The sequence below is a fragment of the Sminthopsis crassicaudata genome, chromosome X, assembly GCF_048593235.1.
Source record: "Sminthopsis crassicaudata isolate SCR6 chromosome X, ASM4859323v1, whole genome shotgun sequence".
Lineage (NCBI taxonomy): Eukaryota > Metazoa > Chordata > Mammalia > Dasyuromorphia > Dasyuridae > Sminthopsis > Sminthopsis crassicaudata.
The window spans coordinates 67,239,508-67,266,498 of NC_133623.1; the positions used below are offsets into that span (position 1 = coordinate 67,239,508).

The 26,991-nt window shown below is 31.7% G+C and overlaps 1 long non-coding RNA gene across 1 annotated transcript in view; it reads right to left on the bottom strand.

Moving 5' to 3' along the window:
* LOC141548534 (uncharacterized) overlaps window positions 1–26,991 on the bottom strand; it is a 96,392-nt gene that overhangs the window by 29,916 nt on the left and 39,485 nt on the right. The window contains exon 2 of the long non-coding RNA XR_012483992.1: window positions 1–21,799. This exon is cut by the window's left edge and continues 29,916 nt beyond it. This is a non-coding gene — a long non-coding RNA (uncharacterized LOC141548534). The remainder of the gene's footprint in view (window positions 21,800–26,991) is intronic.

The following is a 26,991-nucleotide window of genomic DNA, read 5'->3' on the forward strand; positions in this document are numbered from 1 at the left end:
AGTAATCCTCAAGCCATTAACATTCCAAGTTGCCAAGGAACTTTGAAAAATTACATTCTATGTTCTAAGAATCCACATGCCATTAAAATTCTATGTTACTAAGTAACTGTGAAACATTCTCTGTTCTAAGAATCCCCACATCATTAACATTCTAAGTTTATAAGAAACTTTGAAATATAACATTCTAGGTACTAGGAATTTGCAAGTCATTAATGTTCCACGTTGCTATGGCATTATGAAAAAAAACATTCTATGTTCTAAGAATCCACCCGCCATTAAAATTCTATGTTACTAAGTAACTGTGAAACATTCTCTGTTCTAAGAACCCCCACATAATTAACATTCTATGTTTCTAAGAAACTTTGAAATATAACATTGTATGTTCTAGGAATCCTCAACCCATTAACATTCCAAGTTGCCAAGAAACTTTGAAAAATAACATTCTATGTTCTAAGAATCCACAAGCCATTAAAATTCTATGTTACTAAGTAACTGTGAAACATTCTCTGTTCTAAGAATCCCCACATTATTAACATTCCAAGTTTCTACGAAACTTTGAAATATAACATTCTATGTTCTAGGAATCCTCAAGCCATTAACATTCCACGTTGCTAGGAAACTTTGAAAAATAACATTCATTTGTTCTAAGAATCCACAAGCCATTAAAATTCTATGTTACTAAGTAATTGTGAAACATTCTCTGTTCTAAGAATCCCCACATCATTAACATTCTAAGTTTCTAAGAAACTTTGAAATATAACATTCTAGGTAGTAGGAATCCTCACGTATTTAACGTTCTACGTTGCTATGGCATTATGAAAAAAAAAAATTCTATGTTCTAAGAATCCACAAGCCATTAAAATTCTATGTTACTAAGTAACTGTGAAACATTCTCTGCTATAAGAACCCCCACATCATTAACATTCTATGTTTCTAAGAAACTTTGAAATATAACATTCTATGTTCTAGGAATCATCAACCCATTAACATTCCACGTTGTTAGGAACCTTTGAAAAATAACATTCTATGTTCTAAGAATCCACATGCCATTAAAATTCTATGTTACTAACTAACTGTGAAACATTCTCTGTTCTAAGAATCCCCACATCATTAACATTCTACTTTTCTAAGAAACTTTGAAATATAACATTCTATGTACTAGGAATCCTCAAGTCATTAACGTTCATCGTTGCTATGGCATTATGAAAAAAAACATTCTATGTTCTAAGAATCCACCCGCCATTAAAATTCTATGTTACTAAGTAACTGTGAAACATTCTCTGTTCTAAGAATCCCCACATCATCAACATTCTATGTTTCTAAGAATCTTTGAAATATAACATTCAAGGTACTAAGAATCCTCACGTCATTAACGTTCCACGTTGCTATGGCATTATGAAAAAAAACATTCTAAGTTCTAAGAATCCACCCGCCATTAAAATTGTATGTTACTAAGTAACTGTGAAACATTCTCTGTTCTAAGAATCCCCACATTATTAACATTCCAAGTTTCTATGAAACTTTGAAATATAACATTCTATGTTCTAGGAATCCTCAAGCCATTAACATTCCAAGTTGCCAAGGAACTTTGAAAAATAACATTCTATGTTCGAAGAATCCACATGCCATTAAAATTCTATGTTACTAAGTAATTGTGAAACATTCTCTGTTCTAAGAATCCCCACATCATTAACATTCCACGTTGCTAGGAAACTTTGAAAAATAACATTCTATGTTCTAACAATCCAACCGCCATTAAAATTCTATGTTACTAAGTTACTGTGAAACATTCTCTGTTCTAAGAATCCCCGCATTATTAACATTCCAAGTTTCTATGAAACTTTGAAATATAACATTCTAGGTTCTAGGAATCCTCAACCCATTAACATTCCAAGTTGCCAAGGAACTTTGAAAAATAACATTCTATGTTCTAAGAACCCACATGCCATTAAAATTCTACGTTACTAAGTAACTGTGAAACATTCTCTGTTCTAAGAACCCCCACATCATTAACATTCTATGTTTCTAAGAAACTTTGAAATATAACATTCTAGTTACTAGGAATCCTCACGTCATTAACGTTCCACGTTGCTAGGAAACTTTGAAAAATAACATTCTATGTTCTAAGAATCCACCCGCCATTAAAATTCTATGTTACTAAGTAACTGTGAAACATTCTCTGTTCTAAGAACCCCCACATCATTAACATTCTATGTTACTAAGAAATTTTGAAATATAACATTCTATGTTCTAGGAATCTTCAACCCATTAACATTCCACGTTGCTAGGAAACTTTGAAAAATAACATTCTATGTTCTAAGAATCCACATGCCATTAAAATTCTATGTTACTAAGTAACTGTGAAACATTCTCTGTTCTAAGAATCCCCACATCATTAACATTCTAAGTTTCTAAGAAACTTTGAAATGTAACATTCTAAGTACTAGGAATCCTCAAGTCATTAACGTTCCACGTTGCTATGGCATTATGAAAAAAAACATTCTATGTTCTAAGAATCCACCCGCCATTAAAATTCTATGTTACTAAGTAACTGTGAAACATTCTCTGTTCTAAGAATCCCCACATCATTAACATTCTAAGTTTCTAAGAAACTTTGAAATAAAACATTCTAGGTACTAGGAATCGTCACGTCTTTAACGTTCCAGGTTGCTATGGCATTATGAAAAAAAACATTCTATGTTCTAAGAATCCACCCGCCATTAAAATTCTATGTTACTAAGTAACTGTGAAACATTCTCTGTTCTAAGAATCCCCACATCATTAACATTCTATGTTTCTAACAAACTTTGAAATATAACATTCTATGTTCTAGGAATCCTCAAGCCATTAACATTCCAAGTTGCCAAGAAACTTTGAAAAATAACATTCTATGCTCTAATAATCCACATGCCATTAAAATTCTATGTTACTAAGTAACTGTGAAACATTCTCTGTTCTAAGAATCCCCACATCATTAACATTCTATGTTTCTAAGAAACTTTGAAATATAACATTCTAGGTACTAGGAATCCTCAAGTCATTAACGTTCCACGTTGCTATGGCATTATGAAAAAAAAACATTCTATGTTCTAAGAATCCACCCGCCATTAAAATTCTATGTTACTAAGTAACTGTGAAACATTCTCTGTTCTAAGAATCCCCACATCATTAACATTCTATGTTTCTAAGAAACTTTGAAATATAACATTCTAGGTACTAGGAATCCTCAAGTCATTAACGTTCCACGTTGCTATGGCATTATGAAAAAAAAACATTCTATGTTCTAAGAATCCGCCCGCCATTAAAATTCTATGTTACTAAGTAACTGTGAAACATTCTCTGTTCTAAGAATCCCCACATTATTAACATTCCAAGTTTCTATGAAACTTTGAAATATAACATTCTATGTTCTAGGAATCCTCAAGCCATTAACATTCCAAGTTGCCAAGGAACTTTGAAAAATAACTTTCTATGTTCTAAGAATCCACATGCCATTAAAATTCTATGTTACTAAGTAACTGTGAAACATTCTCTGTTCTAAGAATCCCCACATCATTAACATTCTATGTTTCTCAGAAACTTTGAAATATAACATTCTAGGTACTAGGAATCCTCACGTCTTTAACGTTCTACGTTGCTATGGCATTATGAAAAAAAACATTCTATGTTCTAAGAATTCACCCACCATTAAAATTCTATGTTACTAAGTAACTGTGAAATATTCTCTGTTCTAAGAACCCCCTCATCATTAACATTCTATGTTTCTAAGAAATTTTGAAATATAAGAATCTATGTTCAAGGAATCCTCAACCCATTAACATTCCACGTTGCTAGGAAACTTTGAAAAATAACATTCTATGTTCTAAGAATCCACATGCCATTAAAATTCTATGTTACTAAGTAACTGTGAAACATTCTCTGTTCTAAGAATCCCCACATTATTAACATTCCAAGTTTCTATGAAACTTTGAAATATAACATTCTAGGTTCTAGGAATCCTCAACCCATTAACATTCCACGTTGCTAGGAAACTTTTAAAAAATAACATTCTATGTTCTAAGAATCCACCCGCCATTAAAATTCTATGTTACTAAGTAACTGTGAAACATTCTCTGTTCTAAGAACCCCCACATCATTAACATTCTATGTATCTAAGAAACTTTGAAATATAATATTCTATGTTCTAAGAATCTTCAACCCATTAACATTCCACGTTGCTAGGAAACTTTGAAAAATAACATTCTATGTTCTAAGAATCCACATGCCATTAAAATTCTATGTTACTAAGTAACTGTGAAACATTCTCTGTTCTAAGAATCCCCACATTATTAACATTCAAAGTTTCTATGAAACTTTGAAATATAACATTCTATGTTCTAGGAATCCTCAAGCCATTAACATTCCAAGTTGCCAAGGAACTTTGAAAAATAAAATTCTATGTTCTAAGAATCCACATGCCATTAAAATTCTATGTTACTAAGTAACTGTGAAACATTCTCTGTTCTAAGAATCCCCACATCATTAACATTCTATGTTTCTAAGAAACTTTGAAATATAACATTCTAGGTACTAGGAATCCTCACGTCTTTAACGTTCTACGTTGCTATGGCATTATGAAAAAAAACATTCTAGGTTCTAAGAATCTACCCACCATTAAAATTCTATGTTACTAAGTAACTGTGAAATATTCACTGTTCTAAGAACCCCCTAATCATTAACATTCTATGTTTCTAAGAAATTTTGAAATATAACAATCTATGTTCAAGGAATCCTCAACCGATTAACATTCCACGTTGCTAGGAAACTTTGAAAAATAACATTCTATGTTCTAAGAATCCACCTGCCATTAAATTTCTATGTTACTAAGTTACTGTGAAACATTCTCTGTTCTAAGAATCCCCACATTATTAACATTCCAAGTTTCTATGAAATTTTGAAATATAAAATTCTATGTTCTAGGAATCCTCAACCCATTAACATTCCAAGTTGCCAAGGAACTTTGAAAAATAACATTCTATGTTCTAAGAATCCACATGCCATTAAAATTCTATGTTACTAAGTAACTGTGAAACATTCTCTGTTCTAAGAACCCCCACATCATTAACATTCTAAGTTTCTAAGAAACTTTGAAATATAACATTCTAGGTAGTAGGAATCCTCACGTATTTAACGTTCTACGTTGCTATGGCATTATGAAAAAAAACATTCTATGTTCTAAGAATCCACAAGCCATTAAAATTCTATGTTACTAAGTAACTGTGAAACATTCTCTGTTCTAAGAATCCCCACATCACTAACATTCTATGTTTCTAAGAAACTTTGAAATATAAGATTGTATGTTCTAGGAATCCTCAACACATTAACATTCCACGTTGCTAGGAAACTTTGAAAAATAACATTCTATGTTCTACAAATCCAAACGCCATTAAAATTCTATGTTACTAAGTAACTGTGAAACATTCTCTGTTCTAAGAATCCCCACGTTATTAACATTCCATGTTTCTACGAAACTTTGAAATATAACATTCTAGGTACTAGTAATCCTCAAGCCATTAACATTCCAAGTTGCCAAGGAACTTTGAAAAATTACATTCTATGTTCTAAGAATCCACATGCCATTAAAATTCTATGTTACTAAGTAACTGTGAAACATTCTCTGTTCTAAGAATCCCCACATCATTAACATTCTAAGTTTATAAGAAACTTTGAAATATAACATTCTAGGTACTAGGAATTTGCAAGTCATTAATGTTCCACGTTGCTATGGCATTATGAAAAAAAACATTCTATGTTCTAAGAATCCACCCGCCATTAAAATTCTATGTTACTAAGTAACTGTGAAACATTCTCTGTTCTAAGAACCCCCACATAATTAACATTCTATGTTTCTAAGAAACTTTGAAATATAACATTGTATGTTCTAGGAATCCTCAACCCATTAACATTCCAAGTTGCCAAGAAACTTTGAAAAATAACATTCTATGTTCTAAGAATCCACAAGCCATTAAAATTCTATGTTACTAAGTAACTGTGAAACATTCTCTGTTCTAAGAATCCCCACATTATTAACATTCCAAGTTTCTACGAAACTTTGAAATATAACATTCTATGTTCTAGGAATCCTCAAGCCATTAACATTCCACGTTGCTAGGAAACTTTGAAAAATAACATTCATTTGTTCTAAGAATCCACAAGCCATTAAAATTCTATGTTACTAAGTAATTGTGAAACATTCTCTGTTCTAAGAATCCCCACATCATTAACATTCTAAGTTTCTAAGAAACTTTGAAATATAACATTCTAGGTAGTAGGAATCCTCACGTATTTAACGTTCTACGTTGCTATGGCATTATGAAAAAAAAAAATTCTATGTTCTAAGAATCCACAAGCCATTAAAATTCTATGTTACTAAGTAACTGTGAAACATTCTCTGCTATAAGAACCCCCACATCATTAACATTCTATGTTTCTAAGAAACTTTGAAATATAACATTCTATGTTCTAGGAATCATCAACCCATTAACATTCCACGTTGTTAGGAACCTTTGAAAAATAACATTCTATGTTCTAAGAATCCACATGCCATTAAAATTCTATGTTACTAACTAACTGTGAAACATTCTCTGTTCTAAGAATCCCCACATCATTAACATTCTACTTTTCTAAGAAACTTTGAAATATAACATTCTATGTACTAGGAATCCTCAAGTCATTAACGTTCATCGTTGCTATGGCATTATGAAAAAAAACATTCTATGTTCTAAGAATCCACCCGCCATTAAAATTCTATGTTACTAAGTAACTGTGAAACATTCTCTGTTCTAAGAATCCCCACATCATCAACATTCTATGTTTCTAAGAATCTTTGAAATATAACATTCAAGGTACTAAGAATCCTCACGTCATTAACGTTCCACGTTGCTATGGCATTATGAAAAAAAACATTCTAAGTTCTAAGAATCCACCCGCCATTAAAATTGTATGTTACTAAGTAACTGTGAAACATTCTCTGTTCTAAGAATCCCCACATTATTAACATTCCAAGTTTCTATGAAACTTTGAAATATAACATTCTATGTTCTAGGAATCCTCAAGCCATTAACATTCCAAGTTGCCAAGGAACTTTGAAAAATAACATTCTATGTTCGAAGAATCCACATGCCATTAAAATTCTATGTTACTAAGTAATTGTGAAACATTCTCTGTTCTAAGAATCCCCACATCATTAACATTCCACGTTGCTAGGAAACTTTGAAAAATAACATTCTATGTTCTAACAATCCAACCGCCATTAAAATTCTATGTTACTAAGTTACTGTGAAACATTCTCTGTTCTAAGAATCCCCGCATTATTAACATTCCAAGTTTCTATGAAACTTTGAAATATAACATTCTAGGTTCTAGGAATCCTCAACCCATTAACATTCCAAGTTGCCAAGGAACTTTGAAAAATAACATTCTATGTTCTAAGAACCCACATGCCATTAAAATTCTACGTTACTAAGTAACTGTGAAACATTCTCTGTTCTAAGAACCCCCACATCATTAACATTCTATGTTTCTAAGAAACTTTGAAATATAACATTCTAGTTACTAGGAATCCTCACGTCATTAACGTTCCACGTTGCTAGGAAACTTTGAAAAATAACATTCTATGTTCTAAGAATCCACCCGCCATTAAAATTCTATGTTACTAAGTAACTGTGAAACATTCTCTGTTCTAAGAACCCCCACATCATTAACATTCTATGTTACTAAGAAATTTTGAAATATAACATTCTATGTTCTAGGAATCTTCAACCCATTAACATTCCACGTTGCTAGGAAACTTTGAAAAATAACATTCTATGTTCTAAGAATCCACATGCCATTAAAATTCTATGTTACTAAGTAACTGTGAAACATTCTCTGTTCTAAGAATCCCCACATCATTAACATTCTAAGTTTCTAAGAAACTTTGAAATGTAACATTCTAAGTACTAGGAATCCTCAAGTCATTAACGTTCCACGTTGCTATGGCATTATGAAAAAAAACATTCTATGTTCTAAGAATCCACCCGCCATTAAAATTCTATGTTACTAAGTAACTGTGAAACATTCTCTGTTCTAAGAATCCCCACATCATTAACATTCTAAGTTTCTAAGAAACTTTGAAATAAAACATTCTAGGTACTAGGAATCGTCACGTCTTTAACGTTCCAGGTTGCTATGGCATTATGAAAAAAAACATTCTATGTTCTAAGAATCCACCCGCCATTAAAATTCTATGTTACTAAGTAACTGTGAAACATTCTCTGTTCTAAGAATCCCCACATCATTAACATTCTATGTTTCTAACAAACTTTGAAATATAACATTCTATGTTCTAGGAATCCTCAAGCCATTAACATTCCAAGTTGCCAAGAAACTTTGAAAAATAACATTCTATGCTCTAATAATCCACATGCCATTAAAATTCTATGTTACTAAGTAACTGTGAAACATTCTCTGTTCTAAGAATCCCCACATCATTAACATTCTATGTTTCTAAGAAACTTTGAAATATAACATTCTAGGTACTAGGAATCCTCAAGTCATTAACGTTCCACGTTGCTATGGCATTATGAAAAAAAAACATTCTATGTTCTAAGAATCCACCCGCCATTAAAATTCTATGTTACTAAGTAACTGTGAAACATTCTCTGTTCTAAGAATCCCCACATCATTAACATTCTATGTTTCTAAGAAACTTTGAAATATAACATTCTAGGTACTAGGAATCCTCAAGTCATTAACGTTCCACGTTGCTATGGCATTATGAAAAAAAAACATTCTATGTTCTAAGAATCCGCCCGCCATTAAAATTCTATGTTACTAAGTAACTGTGAAACATTCTCTGTTCTAAGAATCCCCACATTATTAACATTCCAAGTTTCTATGAAACTTTGAAATATAACATTCTATGTTCTAGGAATCCTCAAGCCATTAACATTCCAAGTTGCCAAGGAACTTTGAAAAATAACTTTCTATGTTCTAAGAATCCACATGCCATTAAAATTCTATGTTACTAAGTAACTGTGAAACATTCTCTGTTCTAAGAATCCCCACATCATTAACATTCTATGTTTCTCAGAAACTTTGAAATATAACATTCTAGGTACTAGGAATCCTCACGTCTTTAACGTTCTACGTTGCTATGGCATTATGAAAAAAAACATTCTATGTTCTAAGAATTCACCCACCATTAAAATTCTATGTTACTAAGTAACTGTGAAATATTCTCTGTTCTAAGAACCCCCTCATCATTAACATTCTATGTTTCTAAGAAATTTTGAAATATAAGAATCTATGTTCAAGGAATCCTCAACCCATTAACATTCCACGTTGCTAGGAAACTTTGAAAAATAACATTCTATGTTCTAAGAATCCACATGCCATTAAAATTCTATGTTACTAAGTAACTGTGAAACATTCTCTGTTCTAAGAATCCCCACATTATTAACATTCCAAGTTTCTATGAAACTTTGAAATATAACATTCTAGGTTCTAGGAATCCTCAACCCATTAACATTCCACGTTGCTAGGAAACTTTTAAAAAATAACATTCTATGTTCTAAGAATCCACCCGCCATTAAAATTCTATGTTACTAAGTAACTGTGAAACATTCTCTGTTCTAAGAACCCCCACATCATTAACATTCTATGTATCTAAGAAACTTTGAAATATAATATTCTATGTTCTAAGAATCTTCAACCCATTAACATTCCACGTTGCTAGGAAACTTTGAAAAATAACATTCTATGTTCTAAGAATCCACATGCCATTAAAATTCTATGTTACTAAGTAACTGTGAAACATTCTCTGTTCTAAGAATCCCCACATTATTAACATTCAAAGTTTCTATGAAACTTTGAAATATAACATTCTATGTTCTAGGAATCCTCAAGCCATTAACATTCCAAGTTGCCAAGGAACTTTGAAAAATAAAATTCTATGTTCTAAGAATCCACATGCCATTAAAATTCTATGTTACTAAGTAACTGTGAAACATTCTCTGTTCTAAGAATCCCCACATCATTAACATTCTATGTTTCTAAGAAACTTTGAAATATAACATTCTAGGTACTAGGAATCCTCACGTCTTTAACGTTCTACGTTGCTATGGCATTATGAAAAAAAACATTCTAGGTTCTAAGAATCTACCCACCATTAAAATTCTATGTTACTAAGTAACTGTGAAATATTCACTGTTCTAAGAACCCCCTAATCATTAACATTCTATGTTTCTAAGAAATTTTGAAATATAACAATCTATGTTCAAGGAATCCTCAACCGATTAACATTCCACGTTGCTAGGAAACTTTGAAAAATAACATTCTATGTTCTAAGAATCCACCTGCCATTAAATTTCTATGTTACTAAGTTACTGTGAAACATTCTCTGTTCTAAGAATCCCCACATTATTAACATTCCAAGTTTCTATGAAATTTTGAAATATAAAATTCTATGTTCTAGGAATCCTCAACCCATTAACATTCCAAGTTGCCAAGGAACTTTGAAAAATAACATTCTATGTTCTAAGAATCCACATGCCATTAAAATTCTATGTTACTAAGTAACTGTGAAACATTCTCTGTTCTAAGAACCCCCACATCATTAACATTCTAAGTTTCTAAGAAACTTTGAAATATAACATTCTAGGTAGTAGGAATCCTCACGTATTTAACGTTCTACGTTGCTATGGCATTATGAAAAAAAACATTCTATGTTCTAAGAATCCACAAGCCATTAAAATTCTATGTTACTAAGTAACTGTGAAACATTCTCTGTTCTAAGAATCCCCACATCACTAACATTCTATGTTTCTAAGAAACTTTGAAATATAAGATTGTATGTTCTAGGAATCCTCAACACATTAACATTCCACGTTGCTAGGAAACTTTGAAAAATAACATTCTATGTTCTACAAATCCAAACGCCATTAAAATTCTATGTTACTAAGTAACTGTGAAACATTCTCTGTTCTAAGAATCCCCACGTTATTAACATTCCATGTTTCTACGAAACTTTGAAATATAACATTCTAGGTACTAGTAATCCTCAAGCCATTAACATTCCAAGTTGCCAAGGAACTTTGAAAAATTACATTCTATGTTCTAAGAATCCACATGCCATTAAAATTCTATGTTACTAAGTAACTGTGAAACATTCTCTGTTCTAAGAATCCCCACATCATTAACATTCTAAGTTTATAAGAAACTTTGAAATATAACATTCTAGGTACTAGGAATTTGCAAGTCATTAATGTTCCACGTTGCTATGGCATTATGAAAAAAAACATTCTATGTTCTAAGAATCCACCCGCCATTAAAATTCTATGTTACTAAGTAACTGTGAAACATTCTCTGTTCTAAGAACCCCCACATAATTAACATTCTATGTTTCTAAGAAACTTTGAAATATAACATTGTATGTTCTAGGAATCCTCAACCCATTAACATTCCAAGTTGCCAAGAAACTTTGAAAAATAACATTCTATGTTCTAAGAATCCACAAGCCATTAAAATTCTATGTTACTAAGTAACTGTGAAACATTCTCTGTTCTAAGAATCCCCACATTATTAACATTCCAAGTTTCTACGAAACTTTGAAATATAACATTCTATGTTCTAGGAATCCTCAAGCCATTAACATTCCACGTTGCTAGGAAACTTTGAAAAATAACATTCATTTGTTCTAAGAATCCACAAGCCATTAAAATTCTATGTTACTAAGTAATTGTGAAACATTCTCTGTTCTAAGAATCCCCACATCATTAACATTCTAAGTTTCTAAGAAACTTTGAAATATAACATTCTAGGTAGTAGGAATCCTCACGTATTTAACGTTCTACGTTGCTATGGCATTATGAAAAAAAAAAATTCTATGTTCTAAGAATCCACAAGCCATTAAAATTCTATGTTACTAAGTAACTGTGAAACATTCTCTGCTATAAGAACCCCCACATCATTAACATTCTATGTTTCTAAGAAACTTTGAAATATAACATTCTATGTTCTAGGAATCATCAACCCATTAACATTCCACGTTGTTAGGAACCTTTGAAAAATAACATTCTATGTTCTAAGAATCCACATGCCATTAAAATTCTATGTTACTAACTAACTGTGAAACATTCTCTGTTCTAAGAATCCCCACATCATTAACATTCTACTTTTCTAAGAAACTTTGAAATATAACATTCTATGTACTAGGAATCCTCAAGTCATTAACGTTCATCGTTGCTATGGCATTATGAAAAAAAACATTCTATGTTCTAAGAATCCACCCGCCATTAAAATTCTATGTTACTAAGTAACTGTGAAACATTCTCTGTTCTAAGAATCCCCACATCATCAACATTCTATGTTTCTAAGAATCTTTGAAATATAACATTCAAGGTACTAAGAATCCTCACGTCATTAACGTTCCACGTTGCTATGGCATTATGAAAAAAAACATTCTAAGTTCTAAGAATCCACCCGCCATTAAAATTGTATGTTACTAAGTAACTGTGAAACATTCTCTGTTCTAAGAATCCCCACATTATTAACATTCCAAGTTTCTATGAAACTTTGAAATATAACATTCTATGTTCTAGGAATCCTCAAGCCATTAACATTCCAAGTTGCCAAGGAACTTTGAAAAATAACATTCTATGTTCGAAGAATCCACATGCCATTAAAATTCTATGTTACTAAGTAATTGTGAAACATTCTCTGTTCTAAGAATCCCCACATCATTAACATTCCACGTTGCTAGGAAACTTTGAAAAATAACATTCTATGTTCTAACAATCCAACCGCCATTAAAATTCTATGTTACTAAGTTACTGTGAAACATTCTCTGTTCTAAGAATCCCCGCATTATTAACATTCCAAGTTTCTATGAAACTTTGAAATATAACATTCTAGGTTCTAGGAATCCTCAACCCATTAACATTCCAAGTTGCCAAGGAACTTTGAAAAATAACATTCTATGTTCTAAGAACCCACATGCCATTAAAATTCTACGTTACTAAGTAACTGTGAAACATTCTCTGTTCTAAGAACCCCCACATCATTAACATTCTATGTTTCTAAGAAACTTTGAAATATAACATTCTAGGTACTAGGAATCCTCACGTCATTAACGTTCCACGTTGCTAGGAAACTTTGAAAAATAACATTCTATGTTCTAAGAATCCACCCGCCATTAAAATTCTATGTTACTAAGTAACTGTGAAACATTCTCTGTTCTAAGAACCCCCACATCATTAACATTCTATGTTACTAAGAAATTTTGAAATATAACATTCTATGTTCTAGGAATCTTCAACCCATTAACATTCCACGTTGCTAGGAAACTTTGAAAAATAACATTCTATGTTCTAAGAATCCACATGCCATTAAAATTCTATGTTACTAAGTAACTGTGAAACATTCTCTGTTCTAAGAATCCCCACATCATTAACATTCTAAGTTTCTAAGAAACTTTGAAATGTAACATTCTAAGTACTAGGAATCCTCAAGTCATTAACGTTCCACGTTGCTATGGCATTATGAAAAAAAACATTCTATGTTCTAAGAATCCACCCGCCATTAAAATTCTATGTTACTAAGTAACTGTGAAACATTCTCTGTTCTAAGAATCCCCACATCATTAACATTCTAAGTTTCTAAGAAACTTTGAAATAAAACATTCTAGGTACTAGGAATCGTCACGTCTTTAACGTTCCAGGTTGCTATGGCATTATGAAAAAAAACATTCTATGTTCTAAGAATCCACCCGCCATTAAAATTCTATGTTACTAAGTAACTGTGAAACATTCTCTGTTCTAAGAATCCCCACATCATTAACATTCTATGTTTCTAACAAACTTTGAAATATAACATTCTATGTTCTAGGAATCCTCAAGCCATTAACATTCCAAGTTGCCAAGAAACTTTGAAAAATAACATTCTATGCTCTAATAATCCACATGCCATTAAAATTCTATGTTACTAAGTAACTGTGAAACATTCTCTGTTCTAAGAATCCCCACATCATTAACATTCTATGTTTCTAAGAAACTTTGAAATATAACATTCTAGGTACTAGGAATCCTCAAGTCATTAACGTTCCACGTTGCTATGGCATTATGAAAAAAAAACATTCTATGTTCTAAGAATCCACCCGCCATTAAAATTCTATGTTACTAAGTAACTGTGAAACATTCTCTGTTCTAAGAATCCCCACATCATTAACATTCTATGTTTCTAAGAAACTTTGAAATATAACATTCTAGGTACTAGGAATCCTCAAGTCATTAACGTTCCACGTTGCTATGGCATTATGAAAAAAAAACATTCTATGTTCTAAGAATCCACCCGCCATTAAAAGTCTATGTTACTAAGTAACTGTGAAACATTCTCTGTTCTAAGAATCCCCACATCATTAACATTCTATGTTTCTAAGAAACTTTGAAATATAACATTCTAGGTACTAAGAATCCTCACGTCATTAACGTTCCACGTTGCTATGGCATTATGAAAAAAAACATTCTATGTTCTAAGAATCCACCCGCCATTAAAATTCTACGTTACTAAGTAACTGTGAAACATTCTCTGTTCTAAGAACCCCCACATCATTAACATTCTATGTTTCTAAGAAACTTTGAAATATAACATTCTAGGTACTAGGAATCCTCACGTCATTAACGTTCCACGTTGCTAGGAAACTTTGAAAAATAACATTCTATGTTCTAAGAATCCACCCGCCATTAAAATTCTATGTTACTAAGTAACTGTGAAACATTCTCTGTTCTAAGAACCCCCACATCATTAACATTCTAGGTTACTAAGAAATTTTGAAATATAACATTCTATGTTCTAGGAATCTTCAACCCATTAACATTCCACGTTGCTAGGAAACTTTGAAAAATAACATTCTATGTTCTAAGAATCCACATGCCATTAAAATTCTATGTTACTAAGTAACTGTGAAACATTCTCTGTTCTAAGAATCCCCACATCATTAACATTCTAAGTTTCTAAGAAATTTTGAAATATAACAATCTATGTTCAAGGAATCCTCAACCCATTAACATTCCACGTTGCTAGGAAACTTTGAAAAATAACATTCTATGTTCTAAGAATCCACATGCCATTAAAATTCTATGTTACTAAGTAACTGTGAAACATTCTCTGTTCTAAGAATCCCCACATTATTAACATTCCAAGTTTCTATGAAACTTTGAAATATAACATTCTAGGTTCTAGGAATCCTCAACCCATTAACATTCCACGTTGCTAGGAAACTTTTAAAAAATAACATTCTATGTTCTAAGAATCCACCCGCCATTAAAATTCTATGTTACTAAGTAACTGTGAAACATTCTCTGTTCTAAGAACCCCCACATCATTAACATTCTATGTATCTAAGAAACTTTGAAATATAATATTCTATGTTCTAAGAATCTTCAACCCATTAACATTCCACGTTGCTAGGAAACTTTGAAAAATAACATTCTATGTTCTAAGAATCCACATGCCATTAAAATTCTATGTTACTAAGTAACTGTGAAACATTCTCTGTTCTAAGAATCCCCACATTATTAACATTCCAAGTTTCTATGAAACTTTGAAATATAACATTCTATGTTCTAGGAATCCTCAAGCCATTAACATTCCAAGTTGCCAAGGAACTTTGAAAAATAAAATTCTATGTTCTAAGAATCCACATGCCATTAAAATTCTATGTTACTAAGTAACTGTGAAACATTCTCTGTTCTAAGAATCCCCACATCATTAACATTCTATGTTTCTAAGAAACTTTGAAATATAACATTCTAGGTACTAGGAATCCTCACGTCTTTAACGTTCTACGTTGCTATGGCATTATGAAAAAAAACATTCTAGGTTCTAAGAATCTACCCACCATTAAAATTCTATGTTACTAAGTAACTGTGAAATATTCACTGTTCTAAGAACCCCCTAATCATTAACATTCTATGTTTCTAAGAAATTTTGAAATATAACAATCTATGTTCAAGGAATCCTCAACCGATTAACATTCCACGTTGCTAGGAAACTTTGAAAAATAACATTCTATGTTCTAAGAATCCACCCGCCATTAAAATTCTATGTTACTAAGTTACTGTGAAACATTCTCTGTTCTAAGAATCCCCACATTATTAACATTCCAAGTTTCTATGAAATTTTGAAATATAAAATTCTATGTTCTAGGAATCCTCAACCCATTAACATTCCAAGTTGCCAAGGAACTTTGAAAAATAACATTCTATGTTCTAAGAATCCACATGCCATTAAAATTCTATGTTACTAAGTAACTGTGAAACATTCTCTGTTCTAAGAACCCCAACATCATTAACATTCTAAGTTTCTAAGAAACTTTGAAATATAACATTCTAGGTAGTAGGAATCCTCACGTATTTAACGTTCTACGTTGCTATGGCATTATGAAAAAAAACATTCTATGTTCTAAGAATCCACAAGCCATTAAAATTCTATGTTACTAAGTAACTGTGAAACATTCTCTGTTCTAAGAATCCCCACATCACTAACATTCTATGTTTCTAAGAAACTTTGAAATATAAGATTGTATGTTCTAGGAATCCTCAACACATTAACATTCCACGTTGCTAGGAAACTTTGAAAAATAACATTCTATGTTCTACAAATCCAAACGCCATTAAAATTCTATGTTACTAAGTAACTGTGAAACATTCTCTGTTCTAAGAATCCCCACGTTATTAACATTCCATGTTTCTACGAAACTTTGAAATATAACATTCTAGGTACTAGTAATCCTCAAGCCATTAACATTCCAAGTTGCCAAGGAACTTTGAAAAATTACATTCTATGTTCTAAGAATCCACATGCCATTAAAATTCTATGTTACTAAGTAACTGTGAAACATTCTCTGTTCTAAGAATCCCCACATCATTAACATTCTAAGTTTATAAGAAACTTTGAAATATAACATTCTAGGTACTAGGAATTTGCAAGTCATTAATGTTCCACGTTGCTATGGCATTATGAAAAAAAACATTCTATGTTCTAAGAATGCACCCGCCATTAAAATTCTATGTTACTAAGTAACTGTGAAACATTCTCTGTTCTAAGAACCCCCACATAATTAACATTCTATGTTTCTAAGAAACTTTGAAATATAACATTGTATGTTCTAGGAATCCTCAACCCATTAACATTCCAAGTTGCCAAGAAACTTTGAAAAATAACATTCTATGTTCTAAGAATCCACAAGCCATTAAAATTCTATGTTACTAAGTAACTGTGAAACATTCTCTGTTCTAAGAATCCCCACATTATTAACATTCCAAGTTTCTACGAAACTTTGAAATATAACATTCTATGTTCTAGGAATCCTCAAGCCATTAACATTCCACGTTGCTAGGAAACTTTGAAAAATAACATTCATTTGTTCTAAGAATCCACAAGCCATTAAAATTCTATGTTACTAAGTAATTGTGAAACATTCTCTGTTCTAAGAATCCCCACATCATTAACATTCTAAGTTTCTAAGAAACTTTGAAATATAACATTCTAGGTAGTAGGAATCCTCACGTATTTAACGTTCTACGTTGCTATGGCATTATGAAAAAAAAAAATTCTATGTTCTAAGAATCCACAAGCCATTAAAATTCTATGTTACTAAGTAACTGTGAAACATTCTCTGCTATAAGAACCCCCACATCATTAACATTCTATGTTTCTAAGAAACTTTGAAATATAACATTCTATGTTCTAGGAATCATCAACCCATTAACATTCCACGTTGTTAGGAACCTTTGAAAAATAACATTCTATGTTCTAAGAATCCACATGCCATTAAAATTCTATGTTACTAACTAACTGTGAAACATTCTCTGTTCTAAGAATCCCCACATCATTAACATTCTACTTTTCTAAGAAACTTTGAAATATAACATTCTAGGTACTAGGAATCCTCAAGTCATTAACGTTCATCGTTGCTATGGCATTATGAAAAAAAACATTCTATGTTCTAAGAATCCACCCGCCATTAAAATTCTATGTTACTAAGTAACTGTGAAACATTCTCTGTTCTAAGAATCCCCACATCATCAACATTCTATGTTTCTAAGAATCTTTGAAATATAACATTCAAGGTACTAAGAATCCTCACGTCATTAACGTTCCACGTTGCTATGGCATTATGAAAAAAAACATTCTAAGTTCTAAGAATCCACCCGCCATTAAAATTGTATGTTACTAAGTAACTGTGAAACATTCTCTGTTCTAAGAATCCCCACATTATTAACATTCCAAGTTTCTATGAAACTTTGAAATATAACATTCTATGTTCTAGGAATCCTCAAGCCATTAACATTCCAAGTTGCCAAGGAACTTTGAAAAATAACATTCTATGTTCGAAGAATCCACATGCCATTAAAATTCTATGTTACTAAGTAATTGTGAAACATTCTCTGTTCTAAGAATCCCCACATCATTAACATTCCACGTTGCTAGGAAACTTTGAAAAATAACATTCTATGTTCTAACAATCCAACCGCCATTAAAATTCTATGTTACTAAGTTACTGTGAAACATTCTCTGTTCTAAGAATCCCCGCATTATTAACATTCCAAGTTTCTATGAAACTTTGAAATATAACATTCTAGGTTCTAGGAATCCTCAACCCATTAACATTCCAAGTTGCCAAGGAACTTTGAAAAATAACATTCTATGTTCTAAGAATCCACATGCCATTAAAATTCTACGTTACTAAGTAACTGTGAAACATTCTCTGTTCTAAGAACCCCCACATCATTAACATTCTATGTTTCTAAGAAACTTTGAAATATAACATTCTAGGTACTAGGAATCCTCACGTCATTAACGTTCCACGTTGCTAGGAAACTTTGAAAAATAACATTCTATGTTCTAAGAATCCACCCGCCATTAAAATTCTATGTTACTAAGTAACTGTGAAACATTCTCTGTTCTAAGAACCCCCACATCATTAACATTCTATGTTACTAAGAAATTTTGAAATATAACATTCTATGTTCTAGGAATCTTCAACCCATTAACATTCCACGTTGCTAGGAAACTTTGAAAAATAACATTCTATGTTCTAAGAATCCACATGCCATTAAAATTCTATGTTACTAAGTAACTGTGAAACATTCTCTGTTCTAAGAATCCCCACATCATTAACATTCTAAGTTTCTAAGAAACTTTGAAATGTAACATTCTAAGTACTAGGAATCCTCAAGTCATTAACGTTCCACGTTGCTATGGCATTATGAAAAAAAACATTCTATGTTCTAAGAATCCACCCGCCATTAAAATTCTATGTTACTAAGTAACTGTGAAACATTCTCTGTTCTAAGAATCCCCACATCATTAACATTCTAAGTTTCTAAGAAACTTTGAAATAAAACATTCTAGGTACTAGGAATCGTCACGTCTTTAACGTTCCAGGTTGCTATGGCATTATGAAAAAAAACATTCTATGTTCTAAGAATCCACCCGCCATTAAAATTCTATGTTACTAAGTAACTGTGAAACATTCTCTGTTCTAAGAATCCCCACATCATTAACATTCTATGTTTCTAACAAACTTTGAAATATAACATTCTATGTTCTAGGAATCCTCAAGCCATTAACATTCCAAGTTGCCAAGAAACTTTGAAAAATAACATTCTATGCTCTAATAATCCACATGCCATTAAAATTCTATGTTACTAAGTAACTGTGAAACATTCTCTGTTCTAAGAATCCCCACATCATTAACATTCTATGTTTCTAAGAAACTTTGAAATATAACATTCTAGGTACTAGGAATCCTCAAGTCATTAACGTTCCACGTTGCTATGGCATTATGAAAAAAAAACATTCTATGTTCTAAGAATCCACCCGCCATTAAAATTCTATGTTACTAAGTAACTGTGAAACATTCTCTGTTCTAAGAATCCCCACATCATTAACATTCTATGTTTCTAAGAAACTTTGAAATATAACATTCTAGGTACTAGGAATCCTCAAGTCATTAACGTTCCACGTTGCTATGGCATTATGAAAAAAAAACATTCTATGTTCTAAGAATCCACCCGCCATTAAAAGTCTATGTTACTAAGTAACTGTGAAACATTCTCTGTTCTAAGAATCCCCACATCATTAACATTCTATGTTTCTAAGAAACTTTGAAATATAACATTCTAGGTACTAAGAATCCTCACGTCATTAACGTTCCACGTTGCTATGGCATTATGAAAAAAAACATTCTATGTTCTAAGAATCCACCCGCCATTAAAATTCTACGTTACTAAGTAACTGTGAAACATTCTCTGTTCTAAGAACCCCCACATCATTAACATTCTATGTTTCTAAGAAACTTTGAAATATAACATTCTAGGTACTAGGAATCCTCACGTCATTAACGTTCCACGTTGCTAGGAAACTTTGAAAAATAACATTCTATGTTCTAAGAATCCACCCGCCATTAAAATTCTATGTTACTAAGTAACTGTGAAACATTCTCTGTTCTAAGAACCCCCACATCATTAACATTCTATGTTACTAAGAAATTTTGAAATATAACATTCTATGTTCTAGGAATCTTCAACCCATTAACATTCCACGTTGCTAGGAAACTTTGAAAAATAACATTCTATGTTCTAAGAATCCACATGCCATTAAAATTCTATGTTACTAAGTAACTGTGAAACATTCTCTGTTCTAAGAATCCCCACATCATTAACATTCTAAGTTTCTAAGAAACTGTGAAATAAAACATTCTAGGTACTAGGAATCGTCACGTCTTTAACGTTCCAGGTTGCTATGGCATTATGAAAAAAAACATTCTATGTTCTAAGAATCCACCCGCCATTAAAATTCTATGTTACTAAGTAACTGTGAAACATTCTCTGTTCTAAGAACCCCCACATTATTAACATTCCAAGTTTCTATGAAACTTTGAAATATAACATTCTATGTTCTAGGAATCCTCAAGCCATTAACATTCCAAGTTGCCAAGAAACTTTGAAAAATAACATTCTATGCTCTAATAATCCACATGCCAATAAAATTCTATGTTACTAAGTAACTGTGAAACATTCTCTGTTCTAAGAATCCCCACATCATTAACATTCTATGTTTCTAAGAAACTTTGAAATATAACATTCTAGGTACTAGGAATCCTCAAGTCATTAACGTTCCACGTTGCTATGGCATTATGAAAAAAAAACATTCTATGTTCTAAGAATCCACCCGCCATTAAAATTCTATGTTACTAAGTAACTGTGAAACATTCTCTGTTCTAAGAATCCCCACATCATTAACATTCTATGTTTCTAAGAAACTTTGAAATATAACATTCTAGGTACTAGGAATCCTCAAGTCATTAACGTTCCACGTTGCTATGGCATTATGAAAAAAAAACATTCTATGTTCTAAGAATCCACCCGCCATTAAAAGTCTATGTTACTAAGTAACTGTGAAACATTCTCTGTTCTAAGAATCCCCACATCATTAACATTCTATGTTTCTAAGAAACTTTGAAATATAACATTCTAGGTACTAAGAATCCTCACGTCACTAACGTTCCACGTTGCTATGGCATTATGAAAAAAAACATTCTATGTTCTAAGAATCCACCCGCCATTAAAATTCTATGTTACTAAGTAACTGTGAAATATTCTCTGTTATAAGAACCCCCACATCATTAACATTCTATGTTTCTAAGAAACTTTGAAATATAACATTCTATGTTCTAGGAATCATCAACCCATTAACATTCCACGTTGCTAGGAACCTTTGAAAAATAACATTCTATGTTCTAAGAATCCACCCGCCATTAAAATTCTATGTTACTAAGTAACTGTGAAACATTCTCTGTTCTAAGAATCCCCACATCATTAACATTCTATGTTTCTAAGAATCTTTGAAATATAACATTCTAGGTACTAAGAATCCTCACGTCATTAAGGTTCCACGTTGCTATGGCATTATGAAAAAAAACATTCTAAGTTCTAAGAATCCACCCGCCATTAAAATTTATGTTACTAAGTAACTGTGAAACATTCTCTGTTCTAAGAATCCCCACATTATTAACATTCCAAGTTTCTATGAAACTTTGAAATATAACATTCTATGTTCTAGGAATCCTCAAGCCATTAACATTCCAAGTTGCCAAGGAACTTTGGAAAATAACATTCTATGTTCTAAGAATCCACATGCCATTAAAATTCTATGTTACTAAGTAATTGTGAAACATTCTCTGTTCTAAGAATCCCCACATCATTAACATTCTATGTTTCTAAGAAACTTTGAAATATAACATTCTAGGTACTAGGAATCCTCACGTCTTTAACGTTCTACGTTGCTATGGCATTATGAAAAAAAACATTCTATGTTCTAAGAATCTACCCACCATTAAAATTCTATGTTACTAAGTAACTGTGAAATATTCTCTGTTCTAAGAACCCCCACATCATTAACATTCTATGTTTCTAAGAAATTTTGAAATATAACAATCTATGTTCAAGGAATCCTCAACCCATTAACATTCCACGTTGCTAGGAAACTTTGAAAAATAACATTCTATGTTCTAAGAATCCACATGCCATTAAAATTCTATGTTACTAAGTAACTGTGAAACATTCTCTGTTCTAAGAATCCCCGCATTATTAACATTCCAAGTTGCTATGAAACTTTGAAATATAACATTCTACGTTCTAGGAATCCTCAACCCATTAACATTCCAAGTTGCCAAGGAACTTTGAAAAATAACATTCTATGTTCTAAGAATCCACATGCCATTAAAATTCTACGTTACTAAGTAACTGTGAAACATTCTCTGTTCTAAGAACCCTCACATCATTAACATTCTCTGTTTCTAAGAAACTTTGAAATATAACATTCTAGGTACTAGGAATCCTCACGTCATTAACCTTCCACGTTGCTAGGAAACTTTGAAAAATAACATTCTATGTTCTAAGAATCCACCCGCCATTAAAATTCTATGTTACTGAGTAACTGTGAAACATTCTCTGTTCTAAGAACCCCCACATCATTAACATTCTATGTTACTAAGAAATTTTGAAATATAACATTCTATGTTCTAGGAATCTTCAACCCATTAACATTCCACGTTGCTAGGAAACTTTGAAAAATAACATTTTATGTTCTAAGAATCCACATGCCATTAAAATTCTATGTTACTAAGTAACTGTGAAACATTCTCTGTTCTAAGAATCCCCACATCATTAACATTCTACGTTTCTAAGAAACTATGAAATATAACATTCTAGGTACTAAGAATCCTCACGTCATTAACGTTCCACGTTGCTATGGCATTATGAAAAAAAACATTCTATGTTCTAAGAATCCACCCGCCATTAAAATTCTATGTTACTAAGTAACTGTGAAACATTCTCTGTTCTAAGAATACCCCCATTATTAACATTCCAAGTTGCTATGAAACTTTGAAATATAACATTATATGTTCTAGGAATCCTCAAGCCATTAACATTCCAAGTTGCCAAGGAACTTTGAAAAATAACATTCTATGTTCTAATAATCCACAGGCCATTAAAATTCTATGTTACTAAGTAACTGTGAAACATTCTCTGTTCTAAGAACCCCCACATCATTAACATTCTAAGTTTCTAAGAAACTTTGAAATATAACATTCTAGGTAGTAGGAATCCTCACGTATTTAACGTTCTACGTTGCTATGGCATTATGAAAAAAAAACATTCTATGTTCTAAGAATCCACAAGCCATTAAAATTCTATGTTACTAAGTAACTGTGAAACATTCTCTGTTCTAAGAACCCCCACATCATTAACATTCTATGTTTCTAAGAAACTTTGAAATATAACATTTTATGTTCTAGGAATCCTCAACCCATTAACATTCCACGTTGCTAGGAAACTTTGAAAAAAAAAAAAACATTTTATGTTCTAAGAATCCACAAGCCATTAAAATTCTTTGTTACTAAGTAACTGTGAAACATTCTCTGTTCTAAGAATCCCCACATCATTAACATTCTATGTTTTTAAGAAACTTTGAAATATAACATTCTATGTTCTAGGAATCCCCACATTATTAACATTCCAAGTTTCTACGAAACTTTGAAATATAACAATCTATGTTCTAGGAATCATCAAGACATTAACATTCCAAGTTGCCAAGAAACTTTGAAAAATAACATTCTATGTTCTAAGAATCCACATGCCATTAAAATTCTATGTTACTAAGTAACTGTGAAACATTCTCTGTTCTAAGAATCCCCACATCATTAACATTCTATGTTTCTAAGAAACTTTGAAATATAACATTCTATGTTCTAGGAATCCTCAAACCATTAACATTCCACGTTGCTTGGAAACTTTGAAAAATAACATTCTATGTTCTAAGAATCCACATGCCATTAAAATTCTATGTTACTAAGTAACTGTGAAACATTCTCTGTTCTAAGAACCCCCACATTGTTAACATTCCAAATTTCTATGAAACTTTGAAATATAACATTCTATGTTCTAGGAATCCTCAAGCCATTAACATTCCAAGTTGCCAAGAAACTTTGAAAAATAACATTCTATGTTCTAAGAATCCACATGCCATTAAAATTCTATGTTACTAAGTAACTGTGAAACATTCTCTGTTCTAAGAATCCCCACATCATTAACATCCTATGTTTCTAAGAAACTTTGAAATATAACATTCTAGGTACTAGGAATCCTCAAGTCATTAACGTTCCACGTCGCTATGGCATTATGAAAAAAAACATTCTATGTTCTAAGAATCCACCCACCATTAAAATTCTATGTTACTAAGTAACTGTGAAACATTCTCTGTTCTAAGAATCCCCACATCATTAACATTCTATGTTTCTAACAAACTTTGAAATATAACATTCTAGGTACTAAGAATCCTCATGTCATTAACGTTCCACGTTGCTATGGCAATATGAAAAAAAACATTCTATATTCTAAGAATCCACGCGCCATTAAAATTCTATGTTACTAAGTAACTGTGAAACATTCTCTGTTCTAAGAACACCCACACCATTACCATTCTATGTTTCTAAGAAACTTTAAAATATAACATTCTAGGTACTAGGAATCCTCACGTCATTAACGTTCCACGTTGCTATGGTATTATGAAAAAAAACATTATATGTTCTAAGAATCCACCCGCCATTAAAATTCTATGTTACTAAGTAACTGTGAAACATTCTCTGCTATAAGAACCCCCACATCATTAACATTCTATGTTTCTAAGAAACTTTGAAATATAACATTCTATGTTCTAGGAATCATCAACCCATTAACATTCCACGTTGCTTGGAAACTTTGAAAAATAACATTCTATGTTCTAAGAATCCACATGCCATTAAAATTCTATGTTACTAAGTAACTGTGAAACATTCTCTGTTCTAAGAACCCCCACATTATTAACATTCCAAGTTTCTATGAAACTTTGAAATATAACATTCTATGTTCTAGGAATCCTCAAGCCATTAACATTCCAAGTTGCCAAGAAACTTTGAAAAATAACATTCTATGTTCTAAGAATCCACATGCCATTAAAATTCTATGTTACTAAGTAACTGTGAAACATTCTCTGTTCTAAGAATCCCCACATCATTAACATTCTACGTTTCTAAGAAACTTTGAAATGTAACTTTCTATGTTCTAGGAATCCTCAAGCCATTAACATTCCAAGTTGCCAAGAAACTTTGAAAAATAACATTCTATGTTCTAGGAATCCCCACTTCATTAAAATTCTATGTTACTAAGTAACTGTGAAACATTCTTTGTTCTAAGAATCCCCACTTCATTAACATTCTAACTTTCTAAGAAACTTTGAAATATAATATTCTAGCTACTAGGAATCCTCACGTCTTTAACGTTCTACGTTGCTATGGCATTATGAAAAAAAAAAAAACATTCTATGTTCTAGGAATCCACAAGCCATTAAAATTCTATGTTACTAAGTAACTGTGGAACATTCTCTGTTCTAAGAATCCCCACATCATTAACATTCTATGTTTCTAAGAAACTTTGAAATATAACATTCTATGTTCTAGGAATCCTCAAACCATTAACATTCCAAGTTGCTAGGAAACTTTGAAACATAACATTTTATGTTCTAAGAATCCACCGGCCATTAAAATTCTACGTTACTAAGTTACTGTGAAACATTCTCTGTTCTAAGAATCCCCACATTATTAACATTCCAAGTTTCTATGAAACTTTGAAAAGTAACATTCTATGTTCTAGGAATCCTCAAGCCATTAACATTCCAAGTTGCCAAGGAACTTTGAAAAATAACATTCTATGTTCTAAGAATCCCCACTTCATTAACATTCTAAGTTTCTAAGAAACTTTGAAATATAACATTCTAGGTACTAGGAATCCGCAAGTCATTAACGTTCCATGTTGCTAGGAAACTTTGAAAAATAACATTCTATGTTCTAAGAATCCACCCGCCATTAAAATTCTATGTTACTAAGTAACTGTGAAACATTCTATGTTCTAAGAACACCCACATCATTAACATTCTATGTTTCTAAGAAACTTTGAAATATAACATTCTAGGTACTAAGAATCCTCACGTCATTAACGTTCCACGTTGCTATGGCTTCATGAAAAATAACATTCTATGTTCTAAGAATCCACATGCCATTAAAATTCTATGTTACTAAGTAACTGTGAAACATTCTCTGTTCTAAGAATCCCCACATCATTAACATTCTATGTTTCTAAGAAACTTTGAAATATAACATTCTAGGTACTAAGAATCCTCACATCATTAATGTTCCACATTGCTATGGCATTATGAAAAAAAAACATTCTATGTTCTAAGAATCCACCCGCAATTAAAATTCTATGTTACTAAGTAACTGTGAAACATTCTATGTTCTAAGAACCCCCACATCATTAACATTCTATGTTTCTAAGAAACTTTGAAATATAACATTCTATGTTCTAGGAA